At 43.4% G+C, this 25895-nt stretch overlaps 1 long non-coding RNA gene across 1 annotated transcript; it reads left to right on the forward strand.

Moving 5' to 3' along the window:
* The first annotated feature begins 8 nt into the window (after positions 1-8).
* On the forward strand, positions 9-21786 carry LOC122241478. The gene is made up of 5 exons (XR_006221648.1): positions 9-175; positions 2676-2753; positions 10237-10345; positions 16516-16679; positions 21620-21786. It is a non-coding gene; the product is annotated as an uncharacterized LOC122241478 (long non-coding RNA).
* Positions 21787-25895: the final 4109 nt, after the last annotated feature.

Raw genomic sequence — 25895 nt, forward strand, 5'->3', positions numbered from 1 at the left:
GTTCCTTCCTCTCCAGGAGATTCGCGCGCAGGTCCCTCCCCTCCGCGAGGCTGGGCCAGCCTTAGAGCCCGCCCCATCTCTGCGTCAGCCAATCGGTGCCCCTGGATCCTTTCAGGCGTGGCTCCGCCCACAGCCCCCGCACTCTATTTGCAAGGAGAGGCCGGTTGGCCTCCCGGTAAGGACTCGTTTCCGTGGGTGGGGCCCGTTGCTCCTCCTGCCGCCCGCCCCCGCCTGGGCAGGCTGCGCACTGGTGGAGGCGGGCTCGACCTGTTTGCACCTCTGGGTTCCTCCCTTTTTCCCAGACCCTGCCCTACAATATCCGGTTGCTGTGTTTGCCCACTGAAGTAGTTAATTTATTTGGTCGCATACAGATTCGCGCGCATACGCGTACACAATACACACAGACGCAGCTTAACTACAATGTTAAAGAACTTTTTTGAAAGACAAAAAACACTCATAATCCGCCTCCCCCGCTTTAATACTTAATTTAACGTCTGCATACTTTTTGGTTACTGTTTTTTATAATCCTATTTCCTTATTTACTCATCTGTATAACAAAGACATGTCTACCTTACACCTCTCACAGGGCTGCTGTGAGAATTAAATGATACTATATATGTGAAGTTCTTAGAGGTACTTGGCACACAGTATGAACTCTAAAATTTATTACTATCTTGTATTACTCATTTATTGAGTTCTTAGTAACATGTTCTGGTCATCTTATCCTGGAAGAGTTATCTTATTTTTATGCAACAGACTGATAGCTATTCCCAGAATGGTATCTAACTACCAATAGAGGTGTATACGAAACAACATGAGTAATGAATAATGTGGGTAAGCTGAAGACAGCCTGGGCCCGAGACGGTGGTTTGGACGACATGCTAAATAAGCTATTTGAAGTGGTGAGGGTAGATAGAAATGACAAGAGGACCAAAGGCAAACTTGGGAACTCCAACATTTTTTTTTTTTCTTTTTTAAGTAAACTCTACACCCAGCATGAGGCTGAAACGCACAAACCAAGATGGAGAGTCCCATACTCCACCCACTGAGAGACAGCTAGTCAGGCATCTCTTGAAAACTCTAAGGGAAGGGAAACAAAAGAACCAGAAAAGAACAATGTTGCCAAACCCATATCAATGTAGTTTTGATCACATAACATTGCATCATAAGCTTTTAACAGTTAGGTTACATCATTTGTCCTTTTCTATATTGTTACACAGTAGGGTACAATTTTATCTGATTGCTTAATCTTCCCACATCTTGGTATAACCCAATTTACTTAACCATTTGTGCTTTCATTTCACAAACATTTATTGAATGTCAACTATATGCCACATACTGTTCTAGGTCCTGGGGAAATAGCTATGAACAAAATAGATAAAAATTCTTTTTTTCCTGGAGTTTAATTCTAGCATACATGGATTTGGGGCAGGCCAGATAGACACTTGAAAAATGATATGTAAAGTTATCTTATTATGTTAGAAGATGATAAATGCTAAGAGAAAATACAAAACAGAAAAGTCAGATGATGGTGTCTGGAATGGTAATATTAATTTTTTTTTATTCAAGTAAAATTAACATACAGTGGTATATTAGTTTCAGGTGTAGAATATAATGATTCAACAATTCTATACATTAGTCAGCACTCAGTACTGGAGTAGTAACATTTAAAATACGGTGGTTAGCGAAGATCTCACTGAGAAGGGGAGATTTGAGTTGTCACCTGAAGGAAGCAAAGGAAGGAGTCATGTGGACATATGGAGAAAGAACATTATGAGTAGAGGAAACAGCCAATGAAAAGGATTCAGTGGGGCAGGGCAGGAGATGAGGTCCTTGTGTGCTACTCTGAACGTGTACTCTGACTTTACTCTGAGTCATATGGGTGTATTCTGAGTCAAACGGGAAGCCACTGCAGGGTTCTGAGCAGAGGAGTGACATGATCCGATTTATGATTTGAAAAAGGAACACTTTCACTGTTGCTTTGAGGGGAAGGAATGAATATGGAAAGGGGGAGAGCAGTGAGGGCACTGTCCCTGAAATCCAGGCCCCAGAGGTGGTGGCTCAGGACAGGGTTAGTAGCAGCGAGGGAGCTGGGAACCTTTGGAAGATAAGTGGGGATGTGATTTCATTTCCTTTTAAAAGGATTGCTCTGGCCGCTGAGAGTACACTGTAGGTGTAAGGGTGGAAGCAGAGACAGCTAGAGGCTACCACAGTGATCTAGGGGAAGATAAAGGTGGCACGACCAGAGTGGGAACAGTGGTGAGCACTCCCCCAGGGTTACTTTATTTCCAGTTTTTCATTGTTATTAACAATTTTGTCCCCAATGATTTCATCTACCTATTCTCCATCCTTTTTTCTTATTTTTTAAATTAAAAAAATTTATTATTATTTTATTTATTTATTTATTGTAGTGCAAGCAGGGGAGAGGGGCAGAGGGAAAGAGAGAGAGAGAATCTCACACAGGCTCCATGCTCAGTATGGAGCCCAATGTGGGCCTTGATCCCATGACCCTGGGATCATGACATGAGATGAAATCAAGAGTTGGACACTCAACTGACTGAGCCACCCCAGGCACCCTATCCTTTTTTCTTTTGAATGATCGTCTCCCTTGCATAAATTCTCAGGAGCAGGAGCACAGAACCCAAGGAAATGTCTTTTCATTTGTATTTCCACAGCTTCTTTTCGACGTATTGATCCAGCCGTGTGTGGGAATGAACTGTTTTGCCACAACTATATAAGCTCTGCTCGCAAAGGTGGGGATTCAGCACCCATCAAAGTAAAGGGATTTGAATTGATGCTGCTTTGACACATCCATTTTGGTCCAGCCATTAGGAGGTGGTTGCTCTTCTATTGTTGTTCTTTGTAAAAAGAAAACATTTAAAACACACCACACTATTTAAAGAAAAATACTACAAACACCTGTGTTCACTACCAAGATTTGACAAATACTGATATTTTGCCACATTTGCTTCTGTTACGGCTACTGATTACCAAATGTTAGTGACATCTCTGATTCTTGAGCCTTCTTTCATGACCCTTGCTATATATCTCTTTTCTTGCTGTTGACCATTATTTCATTTCTGACACCTCTAACCTCCTTCTATCCTCCATATGCAGTTCTTTCTTCAAAAGTTAAGTGTCTGCTATGTCAGAAGCAGGAGTTATGGACAGAGGATTGGGGACTGAGTGGGAATGGATGAGGAGCTTGGGAATTTTTTAAAGCTGAAAGGTTAATATTTTGTTTTTGAGGCCATGCCTCAATGTTCCCAAGTGGAATAGTCTGTGTCAAAGCAGCCACATCTGAATGTCATGTGCCTGATCACAGAGCTGGTTCATGGCAGGCCTTGCAGTCTCCAGTCTTGGCTTTCTTTCTAGTGCATGATACTTCCTTCATAGTCGTATGCATTTCCCCTTTTCTGCTAAACCACAGGTTCAGACTGTAATCAAGTTTGGGCCCCTTTCCAAGAAATAGCCCTGCCCATTCTCTACCTTGCAATCATTTTACCTCTTCTCCACCCCCCTCCATCCCCACCTTGAGTTCTGGGTGCACCATCCATCTCCTACTGCGAAATACGAGGCATCTGAGAAATGTACCATGAAGGATACAGTTTAGGTGCTGCAGACGCAGGACAGCATGTCATAGTGGCTAAATATGAAGAGTTAGCCACTGACAGACTCAGGCTGGTGTATTAGTGTCCTAGGGCTAGGACTAGGGCTGCTGTCACAGATTGCCACAAAGTGGGTGACTTAAAACAACAGAAATTTATCTTTATTCATTTATTAAACATTATTTATTTGCTTATTTATTTTTGAGAGAGAGCACAACTGAGCAAGGGGCAGAGAGAGAGGGACAGAGAGAGAATCCCATGCAGTTTCTGCACCGTCAGCGCAGACCCTGAAACCGGGCTCAAGCTCACCTGAAGTGGGGCTTGAACTCACAAATGGTGAGATCATGACCTGAACCGAAAGTCAAATGCTTAACCGACTGAACCACCCACCAAAACAACAGAAATTTCATCTCTCGCAGGTCTGGAAGCTAAAAGTTCAAAATTGGCAGGGCCATGTTTCCCCTGAAGACTCCAGGGAAGACTGTTTCCTCGCCTCTTCTGAGTGCCTGGTGGTTGCCAGCAATCCCTGGCTTTGGCAACATGACTCTAATCTCTGCCTCCGTGTTTACATGGCCTTCTCTGTTTTCCTACTGTATCTTTGTTTCCAAATTTCCTTCTTCATCTTATTTTTAATGTTCATTTATTTTTTGAGTGGGTGAGAAAGAGAGAGAGACTGCACACGCATGGGAGAGAGGCACAGAGGGAGGGTGACAGAGAATCCAAAACAGGTTCTGCACTGACAGCAGAGAGCTGATGCAGGGCTTGAACTCACAAACTCTGAGATCATGACCTGAGCTGAAGTCAGACACTTAATTGACTGAACCACTCAGGCACCCCCAAATTTCCTTCTTCCTATAATGACACTAATCATTGGATTTAGGCCCACTCTAACCTAGTATGACCTTATCTTAACTCGAATGCATCTGTGAAGACATTATTTTCAAATAAAGTCACATTCCAAAGTTCCAATGGACATGGATTTTGGGAAGACATCATTCAACTTAGTACAGTTGGATTCTAAATTTGTCAATTATCAGCTATCTGACCTGAGAACAATTAATAAGCATTCATTAACTAACTGACATCCCCATAACTATCATAGGGATGCAGAGGGAGGGAAGAGGAAACCATTTTTGACCGAGGGATATTTAAATTGGACAAGAGGACTTTAATAGATGGCACTTTAACTGCTATTTAATGATTTATTCCAAAACTTTCTGCCAGATACCAGGTGCCAGGTTGAGCAATGAATTCTATTCCAAGTGATTGTGAATTACACATTTCCTCTAAATAGTTGGAGGAAAAAAGTGGCCAGTTCTGAGCCAGACACTTCTGGGTTTTAATGGCGAGACGATCTGTAGTGGAATTCAGACAGTTTAGCTCAGGAACTTTGTGAACTTTCCAAGCAGTCTGTCCCAGAAGTGGCTCCCAGTTTAGGAAAGAAAGACCAGGAGGGTGCAGGTAAGCATGGGCCTAAACAAATACTAGGAGGACATTCATAAGTACACCCTGAGACTAGGACATTGTTGGGGTTGATGAGGGAACCTGAAGGAAGGGATTAGTCCCTCTGCCTTGTGCTGAGGGGATTTGTTTGGGGAGGAAAAACAGGAATTTGGTATTAGAGGCTTACATGTTTATGGGACAAAGTACCTTAAATAGAGTTGAGGAGAGGCAATATCCTATGTACCAGCAGAGAGATCTTGAGGGAGCGGTTAGAACTCCCAGGCATACAAATACCTAGGAAGAAATATTTGCTATCGATTTATTTCGCACCCACTCTGAACCAAGCACGTTACATCTGCTGTTGCAATTTAATACCTGTTAACAATCTTTTCAGGTAGGCTTTATTACCCTCACTTTACAGAGGAGAAATCTGAGGCTTAGAAAATATTACTTGCCCAAGGCACTCCTCTACCAAGTAGCAGAATCAGGATGCCAACTCAACATGTCTGATCACAAGGCCAGTGCTCTTAACTGCTAGCTGCAGACTGAGCTGCTTTAGGATGCAGTGATTCAGAGGAGCTAGGATACTAGAACACTCCCTGGGGCAAGGCCAAAGATATAATGCATTTAGGTCTGTTCTCTGTGCCTGAGGCAGGAAAAAGAAAAGCTAAGAAATTTATGGTGGGATTGTCCAACTCCCTACATGTGAAAGAGAGCATCCCGAGATTGTCAGGAAAAGAGTCCTCCAGCTTTTGATAGATCTTGAACTGCTACCTTACAAGAACATCCTGCCAAGGTGAGGAGGCTAAGGAATGGGTCCACTGCTCAAGGCCTAGGGATGTAAGTGATGGAGCATGACTCCAGAAGGTGGCATCAACACTATTGAGCAGAAGCTCAGGATTCTAGTAAGAAGACTTCTTAGTCTACAGTGAGTTTCTACAAATGGACCCTCCTCTGGTGAATGAAGAGATGATAACAAAACAGCTTCACATGAGTTCAGAGGTTCGTGGTTCTGTCAGATGGCACCTTGGGGTATATGTAAGGAATCTTGTAAATGAGAATGCCTGATCCTGCTGAAGATCCATGAGACACGAAGATCCATGGGTAACATTGAAGGGGCTTAAATACAAGTCGCAGAAGGAGAAAGAAGGTGGTACTTGCAAACTCCAGGTGGGGCTCCATTGCAGGCATAATTTGGGAAGGGTTAGTGAAGGCATAGCATATGAGTGCCCAGAGTGGAATGATGCCCAGGGCTTCCCAGAGCATCATTTGAAAAACAGGGATCCAGATCCAAACTGAACTTCTCTGGAGTGGACTGAGTTGAGAAATACTAAGTTTTCTTTCTGGGAAGGTATTCAAGCATACATACCCCAGATAACTTTTTCTATGAGGGAATTCACAAACTGGAAGGCAAGGTGGTTTGCCTAAGTGATTTTGACAGTGCTATCAATTCTAAGCCTCTGGGAGACGATGTTCCTACTGCCAGAGCCACTTGAACCTTGAGAATCTTTGCTAAACAGAGGTAGGGGGCTGGCCTGCAGGATAGGAAGTTATTTTTTTCTTTATCTTTCCCCTAATTTTTATGTTATTTTATTTTTTTAATGTTTATTTTTGAGAGAGAGAGAACAAGTGGGGGAGAGGGCAGAGAGAGAGGGAGACAGAGGATCTGAAGCAGGCTCTATGCTTTCAGTATGGAACCCAATGCGGAGCTCAAGGTCATGAACTATGAGATCATGACCTGAGCTGAAGTTAGCCGCTTAACCGACTAAGCCACCCTCCCCTAATTTTGAAAATCCAGTTCCAGTGGGGTTTTTCCTTAGAAAGGACTGTCTGTGATAGCACACCATATCAGATCTACTATTTTTATTGATTAGTATTTATTGTTATTCAGCTAAAGTATAGCTTCAATAAGGCCAACATTTTATCTACTTTTTCAATGTTGCTTCTATAACAGTGCCTGGTAGATAGTAGGTGTTATTAAATGAACATGTCTCCCCAAAACTCATGTGTTGAAATCCTAGCCCTCAATGTGAGTGCTAGGAGGTGGGGTCTGTGGGTGGTGATTAGGTCATGAGGGTGGAGCCCCCAAGAATGGGATTAGTGCCTTTGTAAAAGAGACCCCACAGAGATCTCCCTTGCTCTTTCTGCCAAGTAAAGATGTAGTGAGAAGTCAGCAGTCTGCTCTCGCCAGAACTGGACGTGTTGGCAGCCTGATCTCGGTCACACACCTTGTAGAACTGTGAGAAATAAATTTCTGTTGCTTATAAGCCACCCAGTCAGTAGTAATTTGTTATAGTGGCCTGAGTGGACTAAGACAGGAGGTGTTCAATAAATACATGTGGAATGACTGGCTAACAGCTCTTCAATCATATAAACTTCAGTTATGCAAGATGATTATGTTCTAGAGATCTGCTCTACAACCCTGTGCCTATAGTTAACAATACTGTATCATACACCTAAAATTTTGTTAGGAGGGTCGATGCCATGTTAAGTGTTCTTACCACCACAGAATAAATGAAAGCAAAATAAAATAATCATTCTTCTCCACGTCGGCAAACTTTTCCATTATCCCCATCCAGTCCTGCAAAGTTCCCCTCAGCAGCCATTCTCATTTCGATGGCACACCAAGACACGGCTAAAGGAGAATTCCGTGTTCTGGAACTTCCTGACCTTAGCTCTAACCTACTTGCCTCAACCCATCCTTTGTCTGTCCTCCATTCTGACCTCCATCTTGTGGTCTCTGACTCACACCTCACTGTCTGATTTTCAGCCTTACTTCACTTGGCCTTGAGTCATCCCTTTACCACTTACTGTTCAAGTTCAGGCAAGTTTCCTAACTGCTATAGGCCCAAAGTTTCTCATCCACCCAGTAGAAAAGTTTAACTATGTAAAGAGAGGAGGAATAGAGGTGGAATGTTGGGAAATACTAACATATAAAGGATAAGAAAGAGCAACATCTTATCTCATAGATTGAATGCATGTAAAAGTGCTTAGTTTCTTTTTTTTAAGCTCTATTTATTTATTTTGAGAGAGAGAAAGAGAGAATCCAAAACAGGCTCCACACTGTCAGTGCAGAGCCCAATGTGGGGTTCGAACCCACGGATCATGAGATCATGACCTGAGCCGCTATCAAGAGACTGACACCAGACCAACTGAGCCACCCAGGCGCCCCAAGTGCTTAGTTTCTGTATACCAAATGGGCAGTAAATATTAGCAATGATCACTTTTGTTATTGAGACATACTGTCATTATTAAGTCATCCTTCAGATCTGATGCTTGTCAGCATCTTCTTGATGATGACCTTGATTCCCCTCAGCCACAATATGGTTTCTCCCCCAACTATGCTGCCTTGAGGAAACTCAGCCCACAGGCTGCCTTTCTAGGTGCTGGTTCTCTCTCGGCAGCACCCATACCCTCTGGACCCACCTTCAGAGCAGATGCAAAACTTGATCCTGTGTTTCTGATTGGGCATTGCACACCTACTCAGCTCTCAGTCACGTCAAGCTGTTGGATGTGAGGAGTAACCTGCAGCTTCTCAGCGAATGGGCAATGAACCAGCTTCACATGCTTTAAACTGCTTGGTGCTAACTCTCAAAACCCCCAAACAACCACTTGTGATTATCTGGGTTGCTGTCAAGATTAGCTTAGCTCTGTCAACCATCCACAGTTTCTCAGAATTATTGCTGTTCTGAGATAATTCCTACAGCAGTGAAAAGTGTGTCGACCCTTTCTAAATGGAAAGAGCATTTCACTCTTGCTTTGGGAGAAAGAATTACTCCATTGTGCTTTTCGCAAGTACGATTCTATTGACCAATAAACCTGTGTCCCTCAGTGTATATTTTACCAAAGGATCTTTGGCAAGCATATTATCAATTTTGGGAGGCCTGATTCAGGAGAAAGGCAGTGACAGGATTTGTATTTTAGGGAATGATCCCTCAGGAAGCACTATGGGGGCCAGGATAGAGATGAGTAAGACTAGAGCTTGGGAGGAAAGCAGCTTGAAGGTTGAGGCCCCAAACTCACAAAGTGGTACCAGGGGTGGGAGAGAGGGTGTGGATTTGAGGGAATCAGTGGAACCGCCAGGTCCAGATGTAAGCAATACTCCAGCTCTGTTGTCCATAAGAAATTCAGTTACACTTGGCATCTCGTGATGCTTAGGAATTTACTAACTGGGGATACTTTAGGTGAAAATCACGCATTGCCCCACAGCTTTCTGTCATCTTCCAGCCTCTGACTCATATTCTCCAGCCTCCAAAGCCTACGACCTCTCCTTGCTTGTTCAGAAAGGGTATTTTGGTGTCCAACTTCTAAAAACTATCAGTAACGGAGGCTTATGGTTCATTGATGTCTCCCCATACTACAGTGTGAGCTCCAGAAGGGCATAGGTCTTCGTCTTACTTTCTGATATATCTAAGGTGCTTATAAAAGTGCTTGGTTTATAGTAAGTGATAATAAATATCTGTCGAAATGGAATAAACAAAGAAAATGTTCAGTATGTTGAATGCTGCAGAAAAAATTCAAGTAGAACGAGAATCCCTGGTTAGGTATTGGAACAGGAGCTCATTTGTGACCTTAGAGAGAGTAATGGAATAGAGTGTATTGTGGAAGCCACAAAAATGTTACCATTGTCATTTTAAATTCATTTTTTGGAAAAGATAGTGAAAGCACATGGTTTTAGGACGTAAGGATATAAAGCTGCAAGTTTAGACTAGTCTTCTGTAAGATATTTTGGTCATTTCTCATGTCTGGCTCACCAAAGTTAAAATGTATTGGCCTGTATTTGGTGAAGATGATGGCTTCAGAAAAAAATATGCCTGGAAATATGCCCAGCTAGTTCCATTCTGCCTAAGAGAATCGGAGATGGAGTACAAATAAGCAGGAAGGAATTTTCTGTTTTCATTAGGTAAATACAAAACAATAGGTTTTGTTAATATATGTGGACATTTTGGGGTCAGGTTTCTTCTAGGGATACTTCAGTGCTTGCTGACATAAAATTGCTCTCTCATCTTTGCTCCATACCCTGATAGGGCTGTTTTATGTGTCTAGTATTATTTGACATCATAAGTCATGCTCCGACTCCTAGAAGAATGCACCTCTTCTAGAAGGAAGCACCTCTTCTAGCAGAATTTATAACCAGTGCTGGAGTCTGTCTGCATCTCAACCTGTTTTTCTCCGTTACTTTCAGAGGCATGGATGGAGGATTCTCTGAAGTCATCCTGATTGAGCCAGCAAATTGAGACTTAACTAACAAGGCACTCAGGTGTCCAGACTTTACCACCCATGCCTATAAAAATGTAAATTTCCTTTTAAATATAAAATTGTGGTAGCTGGGACACCCTTCCCTTGGTTTGGTGGCTAGAAACTGTCTTCTGGCCTCTCTGAGAGTCCCCAGCACCATCTTGTGTGAAAGCAAATGAGTCCCTTGTATTCTTCCATGCCAGCCTCCTTGTCACTTGGCTACATTGCTGCTGGTGACCTGCGTGAAATTGCCCCTCTGTTGGGCATAGCTGTCCCCATGGGTACTGACACTGCTACCACCACTTTGGCCTCAGGGGAGGGGACACTGTTCTGTCTTTTGCTCTTCAGGCTCAGGAACAGCAGACCCTTCCCCCCAGGTTGTCACAGCACAGAACACACCTTGCTATAACTTTTAGCAAGCATTTATTGCATGTAAAAATAACAGAAGGAGGGGCACCTGGGTGGCTCCGTCGGTTAAACGTCCGACCTCGCCGCAGGTCATGATCTCGTGGTTCATGGATTCACGCCCCGCATCAGGCTCTGTGCTGAGAGTTCGGAGCCTGGATCCTGCTTTGGATTCTGTGTCTCGGCCTCTCTGCCCCTCCCCCGCTCGGCTCTATCTCCCCCAAAAAAATAAACATTAAAAAAATTAAAAAAAAAAAAAATAACAGAAGGAAAGTTCAAAATTGAGGACAACTTAATAACTAATATGGAATGTAGCTAACGTTTAGAGCCTGTAGGCTTAGATCCATCACGTCTTAGGTTGTGGTCCCCAGAAGCGGACTCAGAGACACGGATATGAGCACAAGTGGTTCATTTGGAAGATGAACTCAGGCAGCATTCGTAAGAGACTGGAGAAGTCATTCAGGGAAGGGAAGGGCCAAGGGAAGGAAGTCTCAGTAGGGTGCATCCATAAGAAGATTACCACTGTAGGCAACTGGGGCTCAGTCACATTGGGAACCTTTGGGAGACAGTATAGATCTGGCCTGGCCAATATGAGAATCACTAGCCACGTGTGACTGCTGGGCATTTAAAATATGCCTAATCAGAACTGAGATGTGCTCTAAAATACACACTGGATTTTTAACCTACCAAAAATGTAAAACATCTCATTGATAATTTTATATTGATTATATATTGACATGATAATATTTTAGATATATGGGTTAAACAAAATACACTATTAAACTAATTTCACCTATATCATTTTCTGTGTTTTAATTTTTTTTTCATGTTTATTTATTTATTTTGAGAGAAAGAGACAGCATGAGCAGGGGAGGGGGAGAGAGGTGAGGAGAGAGGGAGAGGAAGAGAGAGAGACAGAAAAAGAGAGAGAGAGGGAATCCCAAGCAGACTCTGTGCTGTCAGTGCAGAACCCAACTTGGGGCTAGATCCCTTGAACCGTGTGTTCATGATCTGAGCTGAAATCAAGAGTCAGACACTTAGCTGACTGAGCCACCAAGGTGCCTCTCATTTCACTTTTTTTTAATGTGGCTACAAGAAAATGTAAAATGACACATGTGACTTACATTACATTTCTGCTGGACAGTGCTGGTATAGAACATGCCTCAGAATTGTCCTGAGGACTGAAGAAATTGGGTATATTTATCCACTTGCTCCAAACCACCACTGGCCGGACACTCCCCTGGGGGTGTTAATTCCCTGGTACTTCCGGCTGCCACGTGCATGGCAGGGTGTGCTTCCAAGCTTTTAAGTAGGGAGCCGGTAAGGTGCAGTGGGTGCCAAGGCATTTCGGGGGTACACTTTCTCATTTCTACCTCCCATAGCAAAGGCCATCCTAACCAACAAACCCCACCTCCCCAAACAGGAGGTTTTCACCTGTGTTCATCCTCAGAATCTAGGCCTGATACACCCCCGGGAAAAGGAGAAGGTATTTGCTTATTTTTGTCCCCTTCACTCAGCTCTAGGTCAGCTTACCCAAGAAATAATCAAATGACATCCCTTCAGGGGAGAAACATACCTTCACTGCTGGAGGTGAGGCCTGGCATTATGGTCTTCAAAAAGCACAAGGAGATAAAGCCTAATATCAGTACATTCCCCAAGATCTGGCCCCTTAGTCAACTCTGCAGCAGGACAGCCACGGTTCAGCCCCAGTTGTGCTGCCCCAAGCCAAATCCAGCCACTTTCCCTGTTTTCTCCTCAGGGTCAGGTCCACTTATCTGTCCTGTAACCCTGCAGGAAACCATATGAACAAGAACACAAAACTCCATAGTAACAAGCATTATGGTATGGGCACAATGCCTAACCCATATGGAAGAGGGGAACATTTTAAGGAATTATTTTCGTGTTCTCACCACCCCTCAACCCTCACAATCCTTCCAACTCTGCCCTCTCTCATTTTTTCTTGCACCCTGAGGACCTTCCTTCCAGCCCAGAAAACTAGATATGAGTCATCCAGTGCTTTAGAGGAAGGATGTTACTCTTGAGGCAGAGAATAAAGGAGGTGAATTAGTAATGTTTAAGTTCAAAAGTCCCTGGTACAGGTGTGAGACAGAAAGAGCCGGATGCATAGCTGCATAATTGCAAATAGAGCTCTGTCCCCATACTAAAGATTCCATAGGCTGGGAGATGGGGGAGAGGAAGGACCTCAAGGACAGAGAGATACCTGTACTCCACTGGAACATGGTTCCCAGCTCATCAGCTCACACCCCTGGAGACTTCCACCTGTCCTGAGCACCTAGATTAGATGTCCTGTTCACCTGTGGTGAGGAATGATCATTGGCTTGAATTACTGTGATTAGCTAGGTCTGAAAGCGGCCACCTGTGCCCCAGGATTTCCTTCAGCTGTTCCCTCATACTATGTGGGAAGCCCCATTTCCAATAGCCCAGGACACTTAAAACCTCTAGGATCGAAGTCTTGGTCACCTAGAGGGATCTTCACGGAGCAGTACCTGGGTGCATACTAGCATGGAACCAGACAGAACTGGCCCCGAACCTCTCCACAAGCCAGGACAGTGGTGGACACATAACTGCATTACACTTAGGGCAGGAACATTCTCCAAAGGAATCATCATTTTTGGAGATATGTTTCTGCGAAGTTATGACAAATCTTACATTAACGTGCACAGCAATTTCTCTCCTTGAAGCCAACATGTTTTACCTTCCCCACAACCCCAGTCTATTGAATAGACTTTCCACAACAAAGGAACAACTTTGCTCAAAGGTCAATCAATTGAAAACTAACAACAAGTGGAGCTCCTGGGTGTCTCAGTCCGTTAAGTGTCTGACTCTTTGATTTCAGCTCAAGTCATGATCTCACAGTTCATGGGATGGAGCCCTGAGTTGGACTCTGAGCTGACAGCATGGAGACTGCTTGGGATTCTCTCTCTCTCTCTCTCTCTCTCTCTCTCTCTCTCTCTCTCTCTCTCTCTCCCTCTCTTTCTGCCCCTCCCCTGCTTGCACTCACTCTCTCTCTCTCAAAAAACAAAACAAAACAAACAAAATACACACACACACACACACACACACACACACAACATCAAGTATTCAAAACACCCAAGGTATGATTTCACCTAGGGTCATCTTGTATCACGTACCCCTGGGCTAAATAGCCAGAAAACCATTTGAATGAGTCAGAAATAGTGAAAGAGGACGTATAAGGCTCTGTGAGCTGGCCTCATAATTGCCCATGGAAAAATGTGTTTTGGATGCATTCAGGATACACTATCTTACTCTGTTGAGGTAGTTGCACTCAGTGGGTACATTCCAGGAGTTGTTTTCTCAGGCCCCAGAATCAATGAAAGAGGAAGGTGGAAAGTTGCCCACAGGATTTCTGTCACATGTGGCTTCTTTAGGCTATGTTCGGTCAGTAAATATTTCTCTGTCATTGACTTATGATTGCTGCTTTAGATCCACTAACACTGGAAACAAGTGCTTAATGCCCTAGTGACCCAGCACACATTTCATAGGGTGACCTTTTATATTTTATGCTTCCAGTGCTAGATGATGATGGGTTAATGACAGAGAAAACAAATGGAAAATATCTGGACATTTGAAAAGAAACGACAATAAACTGCTTCTCAGATGTTATCAGTCTGGAGCATACCACCTATTGATTAAGGTAAAGATGAGGGGCGCCTGGGTGTTGGCTCAATCAGTTAAGCCTCGGACTTTGGCTCGGGTCACAATCTCATGGTTGATGAGTTGGAGCCCCACGTTCAGCTCTGTGCTGATAGCTCAGAGCCTGGAGCCTGCTTCGGATTCTGTTTCTCTCTCTCTCTCTCTCTCTCTGCCCCTCCCCTGCTCACACTCTCTCAAACAAACAAACAAAAAAAGAATAAACATAAAAAAAAAGTTGGTAGCATCCTTTGGGGTATTCCTCAGCCACAGGCCACCGTCTCTGAACACTTCCAGCTGCCACACCCGTACAACGTGAGCCTGCCCCACAGCTGCTGAGAAGGGATGTGGACACTTGACTCCAGCTGGCCCTGTCAGCTTCTCCTCCCGGAATTGGGAAATGGGTCTGTGGGGCTCCTGAGCAGCCACATTTGGCTCCTGTGCACAGGTCTGCAGTGAGAGAAGGAAGCAGATGCACGGAGTGAAGGAGAGATTGACAACGCAGTGGGACGAGCAACAGCATCGCAGCCTCTGGTCCCTGGCCTTTCCGAGGCTGCAGTGTGCCACCTGTTCATGGGTGCCGAGACGTACCGAAAATGCCCGTGGCTGTCTGTGCAAACCGTGTTCCCCGTTTTCTGATGCTCAGCAGGTCCTTACTGCACACGGGCAGCACATGGCTGGAATGTCTCCAGGACAGCTCCGCATCTCTGGACGCCACATTCCTTCCTGCATTCTTCTTTGCATCTTGAAGGATAAATGGCTGGAGACGCTTCTCACTTCCTTCACCCGTTCTCCCACCAAAGAGGTTTTCTGGACCCTGTAGTCTACATTGAAGAGCCAGGGGGAAGATAAGCAAAGGGCAGAAGAACAGTTTCCTTTTTCTCCGTGGAGGTTCCCACTGCTCTATATTGGAAAGTTGATTGAATCGGGTAAGGGGGAGGGGAGACATTCCCTTCCTCCCTCCCTCTCTTTCTCTATTTATTCATTTAATTGGAACTCTTTAGGCACTTACCACATGCCAGGCATTATTTTAGATACTGTAGCTAAGGTACTTCCTGGAGCTCACATCATAGTGGAGGGAGACAGACAACAACTAAACGTACAGCTAAAATAATTTCTGATAGTGAAAAGCCAAAAGTGGATAAATCAGGGAAGGAAGACAGAAGGTAACTGTGTGTATGTGTCCATGTGTGCCTATTTGGTGGCTCCTTTAGGAAGGGTGCGGTCACTCTGAGGGGGTGAGATTGAACGGACATGGGAGTGATAGAAAGGAAGGAGCTGGCCATGTGTGGAGACATGTGGAGAAAATGTGTGGAGACAGCTTTTTGGAAAGGGGTACTAGCATATGCATGGGTCCCCTCCTGAGCTCCTCACTTCTTTCTTTTTCTTTCCCTTTTCCTCAAATAGTAACTGAGCTCCCACTAGGAGTCAGGAGCTAGCTGGAACAGACCCAAAGGATAGGACAGAGTTTTGCTTTGGCAGATTTCCTGAGTAGGTAAGGAGAAAGTGGAGCAAGTCACGAAAATACAGATGGTGTGTACATAGCAGAAGGAAGTATAAAGTGTTGTTGGGAAGATAATGGGAACACAGGGGAGAGTGCAACTACCTGCCAAGTCCCTTTAGACACCTGCCCAGCTGCTGGGGCCCACAGGAGAAGACCAGCCTCTGAAACTCAGAAATTTCAGTTCCTTTCCAGCATATTGGTCTTTACCTTAGATGCCTTTGAAACAGAGTGGGAAGCTTATTGGAACAATCCAGCAAAGCACCCACACCAAACACTAATGGGGAAGCCCAGCAGAAAATTGGAATTGATTCAGTTTGCTGAAAAAAACGGAAAGGTGGCTTTTATTTGCAGGACCAGGATGCTGACATGAAAATATACACATACAATGATCAGAGAAGGACAGAGGGGAAAGGAAGGAATTGGCAGTCGTCCCTGAAAATGTGTAATCCAAGAATGAAAGTTTTACAGAACAAGGAAAAAAAGCCTTCACACAACACAGGGTCAGAGTGAACTCTTTGGTACTTGTGTAACTGATTAAGGGTTTAAAGGAAACTGTGTATTTACTTAATGGTATGACTCATTTAAATGGAACAAACTTAGGCAAAAAACCACAATGATTAGGTTTTCCATTTATTGTTGTTGTAGGCTCATGTAACACTACTGACATTGGAGTCCAAAAACATGGAAACCACCGACAGAACCTGCCTATGTGAGGACAAAAGACAGACAGGTCGTATCATTTAAACGGTTTAAGAGGAAATGCTAACTCAAGCCACTATGTCATGCGTGCCTTCAGACTACAGCTGGTGGTGAGTGGGTGTTGGGTGTTAGGTAAACGGAAGAAGTGACTGCAGTGGAGGGAGGTGTGAATGCCAGAACACAATGGGGGTTTGTGGTAAACACCAGAAAGAGCATGGAATGGAGATGGGTTAAATACTGTGGCAGAATAGAACAGAATAGAATAGATCAAGGTAACCTCTTGAAGGAAATTGTCATTCTACAAGCATTTGCCTCAAGAAGACTTTGAAAGAAAAGAGTAGTCCTTGACTAGAATTAGTCTATGGCAGGGTTCCTTCTACTTGGTGAATTTGGGAAGAAAATGGAAGCTCGGCTCAGTGCCTCACTTTTTCCTCTAGGAAGCAGGCTCCTCTGCTGTGAGCACATGCTCTGCTCAGCAACTCTCGGCAGGCTCTGCCCCCACCCTGCTGGGAGAGGCTCCCTCTGCTCCAGCACTGCCTTGAAAGGGTCCAGCCTGGAGCTAAGGTTCCATTTGCCAATAGACACAAGTCAGATCTTCCAACCTAAGCTATATCAGTAATAAATGAGACATTTTGGTCTCCAACGACTTGGTCTTTTGTATTATTTCTCAATAGGTTCAGAACTCAGGCTGGGAAGCAAAGCATTGTTACCGAGTCCCCAGCAGGGTCCTGTGGGGTGATGAAATTTTGGGATGATAGTGGGGTGGTCTGGAGCCAACGACCAAGAAAGAATTCTTGAAGACGTCGTTGGTGTAAAAAGGTGATTTTATTAAAGCATGGGGACAGGACCCAGGGGCAGTAAGAGCCGCACTGGGGTCGTGATGGGTAACTCATCATATACCCTCAAGTTGGGAGGTGGTCAGTGATAGAGTAAATCTGTAAAGAATTTTGGAAGCAAGGTTTCCAGGACCTTGAGGGGCTAGTTGTTGCTAGGAAAATGCCATTTATTACCATTTAATAAAACCTCAGTTATGAGACTCTTTAGATGTATATCATGGGGTCATGAGCTTGGAGTATGACCGCCAGCATATATCTTGGGGCAGCTGAGATAAAGGAAGTTGACTTACAGGATCCTTGAGGTTGGGATAATGTTAAGCTAAGGTTCTCTTTTGCCCCTAGCAAAGTGTCATCATCAAGGCAGCTGAGATCCTCAGAGGGAGGTCACTCTGCTGGTTTCAGTGACTTGTCAATGGGCTATAGGCAGTAAGAGAATTTAATTTTTCATTTGCCTTAGTTTCCCACATTACCATGGGAAGCACTTAAACCCCTCTCCTTTGTTCTTGGGTAGCTGGGAGTGTCCAAGAAATATCACACAGATCCCACCTGGAGTTGGGGGGGGGGGGTGCTAGCTTGTGCTTTACCCCTCAGCCTGCCTCATGCTCCCTCATCATGGGGCACCTTAAAGGGTCCTCTAGAGCCGCTGCATTTGACATTCAGTTAGAAGTCTGTGAACTTGCCAATTTGGAGGGGCAAGTCTTTATGTTAGGACAAAGGAATCATATTGTGGTTTCTGATCCAATCCCCAAATCAAAAGTCACAAGGACAGACACTCCGAGTGCCAGGTGTGAGTTTGTAGTTGAACCACTTCTCACCTGAGCAAATCTATGTAGCAAGCTGCACAGTGTGAATTATTTCTCCAGAGAATCATGTCTCTATCTCAGCCACACTGGGAGGCCAGCTAGGTTTTTAAAATACCACCAATTCCCTTAGGAACCGGAATGTGCACAGAAACCAGAACCCAAAAACAAGAAAACAAAAAGCCAAAGACCCTAAAACTAAACAAACAACCTCCTAGCCCCAACTAAAACCAGCACTTTAACTGATGGTATGTGAAACATACAGGCTAGTTCCTGTACTGAAAAGTAAAACAAGGAAACATAAATTCTGTATAGCACTTTACAGTTAACAAGGCATTTTTAGACACATGTACTTTGATGTACTTAACAACCTCATGGTATTAATACAATCTCCATTTACAGGAAAGGATGGCAAGAGGAAGAAGAATGGGAAGAATGAAGGGGCTGGAGAGATGGAGACAGGAGATGGGTTAGACCAGGCTGGGGGAGCAGGGCACAGAGATGCCCAGGCCCCCAGTGCGCAGCTGTGCCTGGCTATGTACTGCATAGTCATATTTGGTGGTCTCAGAGTATCTGCCAGGTAGAAAGATCTAGAGATGTGAGATGATTGTCTTTTATGTCTCTAACTACATCAGATTCCAACAATCACTTATACTACTGGGTGAGGCCACACTGCCAAGACTCAGGTACTGGGCCTTGAAAGTCTTTGTTGTGCTGGCTCTGGGCCTTCTCAAATCAGGGCCGGCACGCCAGAGCTAGATTTTTTCCACACATGTCCTTTTGGGGTTTTCTGGGACAGGTCTGATAAGGGTGGAAGAAAAGTTCCATTTATTGAGCACCTCTGATATATTAAAAATGCACAGAATAGGAACATGTGTAATATCTTTTAAAATTCTCTTACTGACCTACAAGGTAGGTGTAATGCCATTTTCTAAAAAAAAAAAACAAAAACATTTGAGCCTTTGGGAGGCTGACTTCTCCAATCCAACTCTGGCATCAGATAACATGTGAAATCTCTAGGAGGAACTGGGCAAACATTAAGATTAACGATAGGAAGGGCACCTGGGTGGCCTAGTTGGTTAAGTGTCTGATTCTTGGTTTCAGCTCAGGTCATGATCTCACAGTTTTGTGAGTCTGAACCCTGCATCTGGCTCTGTGCTAGCGGCATGGAGGCTGCTTGATATTCTCTCTCTCCCTCTCACTCTTCCCCTCTCCCACTCGGACTGTCTCTGTCTCTCTCAAATAAAATAAATAAAATAAAATAAAATAAAATAAAATAAAATAATAAAATAAAATAAAATAACTTTAATAAAAGGATTAATGAAAGGAGTTAGCAAAAGGAAAGGGAGAGTACTTGCTGAAGACAGGGATGAAATAGGTAGAGAGAAAGCTACAGAGTCATGGAGTATAATGATTTACTTTGAGATATCAGGGACAATATTATACGATTTTTTCCCAATAATTGATTAAGTTTGCAGCAATTCAGTGAGGAAGAGTCTGTCTGAGAAGAAAGTTGCTCAAGAGGGAAGTATTCCTGAGAAGAAGCCACTGAGAAGGGAGCAAAGGGTGCCAGATTGGGAGCCCAAAGGTAGCCACCACCCAGATATGGAGAATGGAATAAACTTTGACTCTTGACATCATTGCTGGGAGATGACCAGTTAGCACAGAACCCAGAATGAAATTACAGTAATATGGGAATGGAGTATTTTATGAGGCAGATTAACTGAGATGAACAAGTAACTTTTTACCTTTTACTCTACCCCCAAGAAGTAGGCATTATATGTCTATCTTACAACCTGAGAAACTGAGGCACAGAGAGGAAAGGCCTGACTTTGTACTGTTGTTGTAAGGATTAAATAAGAAAGTTCACAAAAATACCTAGCTCAGCCTGGAAAACAGAAAGTACTCAATAGCTATATCAACTTTTACTATTTTAACAGAGGAAGAAACTGAGTCTTACAGAAAGCAAATGCTTTGCTGGTGTTGGCTCCAGAATTTGGCTTAGGGTAGTGACCTGGTTTGGGATGTCGGGGGGACTGATAGGGGATTTGTCTTGAAGCTGTGTTTGTGTAAAATGCACAGTGCATTAACTTGGCTCATGTATAAAAAAAACCCCTACATTTTCTTACATGGTTATAGTCACATAAGATCAAGTATATTTCAACTGTTCATTACAACGATGGTTGTTGCCTTTGTTTGGAATAGATTGAAATCCGATGGAGATCATGGGTGGCTAAAGCCCCTCTAAGCTACCTTTTGGTGTCACCACTGTAATGGTCCAAACCAGCAAATGATAGACTCTTGATTAGAGGGCAGTTCTGATTTAGGGGTTAAGTCTTTACTACTACCCTGTGCCACTTCCGTGAGCAGCCAGTAGTTGTGACTCGCTGGGGGTTTGGTTTTCCTTGAGCCCGGCATCCTGCCTGAGGTGTTGGGGATTGACGGGCTCCCATACTTTTGTGAGTCTTTGGGTCCACTATCACTGTTTTCCACAAGCAAAACTAAGACACAGACACCCAAAAGGTAGATTTCTCTTTCTTGCATTTCCTGAATAGCAGAGACTTGCAGCAAGTAAGATGAAGTGAAGATGGGTCTCTTCACCCTTTTCCAAATTGTTCTAGAAACCTGTCTCACAGCATTAGAACAATTCTCCTGTAGCTCAGCAGGCTCATGGGCTATGACAGTCTCCACTGAATCAGGCTTTTCATTCTCCCCTGGAAGGGCCCGTGGTGCTGTCGCTGGCTGCTTATGGATTACACTAATTGCACAGTATTCCTGGCTTTCCCTAAGGGGTCCTGTGGGACTTTGACAGTTTCTGGGTATCTGTGGTGACAACAGGCAAGGCTGGGATTTTACAAACAAAGATTTCTGAAACCTGAAGAGAACGTAAAAGATACCAATTGGTAACAGCCTGTTCTCAAACTTAGACAAGAAGTGAGAGTGGTTTTGGTCAGCTCCAAGTGAAAAGCAAAGCTTGCCCCTTCTCTAAGAAGGGGATCACTCAATGATTCCTGGGTCACCAAATATTTATGGAGCACCTGCTATGTGTCAGACACTGGGGGTAGGATGCTAGGAAAGGCTGTTTCTGCTCTTAGCCTCTACTGTCTAAGGTGAGAACAGCCTGGGCACAGACAACCAAAAAGTGGTGTGCCGACAGGGGCTGTTGCCAAATGGGATGGTTAATTTTATGTGTCAACTTGCCTGGGCCATGGGATGCCCAAATATTTGGTTGAATATTACTTTGGGGTGTGTCTGTGAGGATGTTTCTGGATGAGATTAACATTAGAATCCGTAGACTGAGTTAAGCAGCTCGCCCTTCTCCATATGAATGGGCCTCAGCCCACTGAGGCCCTGAATTGAATAAAAAGCTGAGTAAGAAAGAATTCTCTCTCTCTCTGCTTGTCTTTGATCTAGGACATCGGTCTTTTCCCACCTTCACACCTGGACTCAGAATGGAACTTACATCATCGACTGTCTTGGGTCTCAGGCCCTCAGCCTTGGACTGGAACACAGATACCATTGTGTCTCCTGAGTGTCCAGCTCATTGGCTGTGGATGCGAATTCTCAGGCCCCATAATCATGTAAGCCAATTTGTTATAGTAAATCTATCTACTTCTCTCTGGCCTATTCATTCTGTTTCTCTGGAGAGCCTAGACTACACACCAAGCAATGATGGGAGCCCAGTGGGGAGCCATTGAAATGTCTTGTGTATTGAACACACTGCCTTTGAGTGTTTATCATGCTTCTGAAGCCTGGGGCAATGAGGACTGAGGCAGACTGCAGAGGCTTCTGGGATATACCTCTCCTGTCTTCTTGGGCCCTTCCCCCCTTCCCTTTCTGTTTCTATTTCTTGCTTTTCTCCCCAATCCCTGGCTCTCATTATCTTTAGGTTCTTCTCTTTTCCTTAAAACACTTGTTATCAGGGAAGGGGCAGATCTACATATTTCACAGGAGGATGTGAATAATTACTAAGAATTAAAGTGATTAATTGTTTAATTAAAGAATTAAAGTGAAGGAAAGCAAAAATAATATAAAAACAGGGAGGGGGACAAAACATAAGAGACTCTTAAATATGGAAAACAAACAGAGGGTTACTGGAGAGTGTGTGGGAGGGTGGATGGGCTAAATGGGTAGGGGGCATTAGGGAATCTACTCCTGAAATCATTGTTGCACTATATGCTAAGTTGGATGTAAATTAAAAAAAAAAAATTAAAAAAAAAAATTAAAGTCTTACCTCTACCCCAGAGTAGGTGGTTTGTTTGTTTTTTTTTTTTTTTTCCCAGCAAGGGAACAAAGCTTCATCTGGAGCTGGTGTTTTGTGGGAAGAAATGCACGTATGGGCCAAGGAGTAGGTGGCAGGGGGGCAGTTTCCTGGCCACAAAGCCTCCAGACTTCATATAGGTCTGCATGGATCTTAAACACCCCTGTTGGGACTTTCCACTTCTGGTTTCAGTCAAAGTGGGAGGGCCCAGGCCATGAACTCTGCCCAGGTCAGGCCCACAGCCAGGTCCTTGGGGGTCATGTGTACAAGGAAGGCCACCAGGTCAGCCCCAGCAGCCTCCTTCCCAGGTCTCCTTGCCTAAAGGCCACATGAGAAAATGCAAATGACCACCTGAGGGTGCTGTTACTCCACACTTTTTCTACAAAGACTGCTGTCCGCAACCAAAGATGTCTAGGGTTCCTTTGTTTTTAAGTCTCAACCAAGGGATGTCTCTGGGAGAGAGGGGCAATACATACTCCCAGATCTAGATTAATATGGAAAATCAGAGGAAAACTTTTTGCCTTGTGAAAATGCCTTGATCTGTAACAATTTTGAAATTTTACTAGGGTACTGGTTTTCCAGCATGCAGCACAGAATAATGCTGTGGAGCACAGGCCACACTGTTCAAACAGAATCAGGGTTTGAGCCTTAGTGCCACATTCACTAGTGGCGTGACATTGTGCCGTGACTAAGTCTTTTGGGCCTCAGTTTTGTCATCGGCTTCATAGGGCACTTGTGAGGAGGCACATAACACTTCCTGGCACCAGGCTAGGCACATAGAGCTTTTTAAAAAAGCTCTTATCATTAAATACTATTTGCAAAGTTTAAAAAAAGAGATCAAGAGGGCATCAGCTGCTTGCATGCCAAATGAAACATGACTGGGCCCCAAGGCTGTATAATTGCATGAGGAAGCTAGGGTTATTTAGACTGCAGGATTGGCCAGATCAGCCAAGCGAAGAAAATGCCGCCAGAAAGGGTAACTTGATTTCTCTCTCCTTCTCCTGTCTAAAAATGGTGCAGTGATGCTACATTCATAGGCTCACCTGGCCAAGAACCAGATTCTTTCAATATTATTCTCAGCCTCACCACTTCGAGCAAATATCTCATCTCCGTTTGCTTTATTCAGACTGCTGTTCACCGCAGCTCAGAAAAGCATAGTGATGGCCAAAATATAATGAGGGGTTTGGGAACTTGAGGGGAAAGGAATGATTACCAGTTAGCAAATTATTATATACACTATGTAGACTTCATGGTTGACACAACGAGGAACTTGGGATGAGTGGTAATTATGCACACTTGAGCTGAATTTTAGGAAAACATATAAAAGAAATGTTATTTCCTCTTTTAAAAAGGCTGTGATGGTAAGAAGCATTCCACGGCAATTATTATGCAGAGCGATTTCAAGGGTGAAATGAATGAATTTGTCCATGAATTTTAACTACTAAAGAAAAGGAAATCTAATTGGGGGCTAAGGTAGTTTTAGGAATGGCAGCTTATGAGTTTTGTACTGACAGGTGCTGGTGAAAAGCTGATTGATCCCATTCAAGAATATAAAAGGCTACAGACATCTGTATGGCACTGCATAGGGTCCCAAGTACTTTCACATAAATTCTCTCATTTGATGTTCCCAACTACCTTTTGAGATATGAAGAATATTATTACTGTTATTCAGAAAAATAGTATTATTGAGATATAATTCATATACCAAACAATTCACCCACCTAAAGTGAATTCAGGGGTTTTAAGCATATTCAGTTACATGCAGCCATCACCACAATCAATTTTAGAACATTTTCATTTTGTCAAAAAGAAACCCTCTATTCCCAGCTGTCACTTCCTCTATTCTCTCTTTCCCCTCCTCCTCCACTCTTAGCCCTAAGCAACCAGTAAGCAACCAGTCTGTCTCTACAAATTTGCCTATGCTAGAATTTCACATCAGTGGAATCATACAGTATGTAGTCTTTGGTGACTGGCTTCTTTTCCCTTAATGTTTTCAAGGTTCATTGATGTTGTAGCATGTATCAATACTCCATTCTTTTTAATGGCTGAATAATACTCCATTGTGTGGAGCTAACACATTTTGTTTATCCACTTATTTGGTATACATTTGGGTTGATTCAACCCTTTGGTTATTTTGAATAATGCTGCTACAAGTGTTCAGGTACACAATATTTGTGTGGACATGTGTATTCATTTCTCTTGGGTATATACCTAGGAGTGGAACTGCTGGGTCATTTGGAAACTGAATGTTTAAGTGTTAAGGAAATGCCAGACTGTTTTCCAAAGTGGCTGTGTTTTACATTTCCATCAGCAGCGTATGAGGGTTCTGATTTTCCACATTGTTGCAAATGTTTTATTATCTGACTTTCTGATTTTCCTCATTCTTCTTCTTCTTCTTCTTCTTTTTTTTTTTTTAACTTGGCTTCATGCCCAGCGCAGAGCCCAATGTGGGGCTTGAACTCACAAACCCAAGATCAAGACCTGAGCTGAAATACAAAGTTAGATGCTTAACCAACTGAGCCACCTCGGCACCCCTGATTCTCCTCATTCTAATGGGTATGAAATGGTATCTCCTTGTAATGTTGATTTGCACATACCTGATGACTGATGATGTTTCATGTGTTTGTTGCTTATTTGTATATCTTCTCTGGAGAAATGCCTCTTCAGATCCTTTCCCCATGTTAAAAATTGGGTTATCTTTTTTTTATTGTTATTCAGTTTTAAGAGTTCTTTATATATTCTACATGTAATACCTTATCAGATATGTGCTTGGCAAATATTTTCTCCCACTTGGTGAGTTATCTTTTAACTTTCTTGATAGTGTCCTTTGAAGCACAAAGTTTTCAGTTTTGAGGAAGTCCAATTCATCTATTTTGTTGTTGTTGTTGCTTATGCTTTTAGTGTCATAACTAAAGTATTTGGCCATTGCCAAATTCAAGGTCATGAAGATTTGCTCCTATGTTTTCTTCTGAGAGTTTTATATTTTCCCACTTAGATATTTGGCCCATTTTGAGTTAATTTTTATATATGGTGTGAGGGCAGAGTCCAACTTCATTCTTTTGATGTGGGTATCCAAGATGTTCCAGCAGCATTTGTTGAAGAAACTATCCTTTCCCCCATTAAACAGTCTTCACACCCTTGATGAAAATTAATTGATTATAAAAACATGGATTTATTTCTGGAATCTCAGTTCTATTCTAATGATCTATATGTCTATGCTTATGCCAGTACCACACTGTTTTAATTACTGTTGCTTTTGAAGTTTGCAATTGGGAAGTGTGAATCCTCCAACTTTGTTTTTCTTTTCCACTATGGTTTGTCTATAGGGGACTCCTTGTAAATCCATATGAATTTTAGAGTCAGTTTGTCAATTTCCACAAAGAAGTCAGCTGGGATTCTAACAGGTTTTGCATTGAATCTGTAAATCAA

Source organism: Panthera tigris, chromosome C1, assembly GCF_018350195.1.
Source record: "Panthera tigris isolate Pti1 chromosome C1, P.tigris_Pti1_mat1.1, whole genome shotgun sequence".
Taxonomy (NCBI): domain Eukaryota; kingdom Metazoa; phylum Chordata; class Mammalia; order Carnivora; family Felidae; genus Panthera; species Panthera tigris.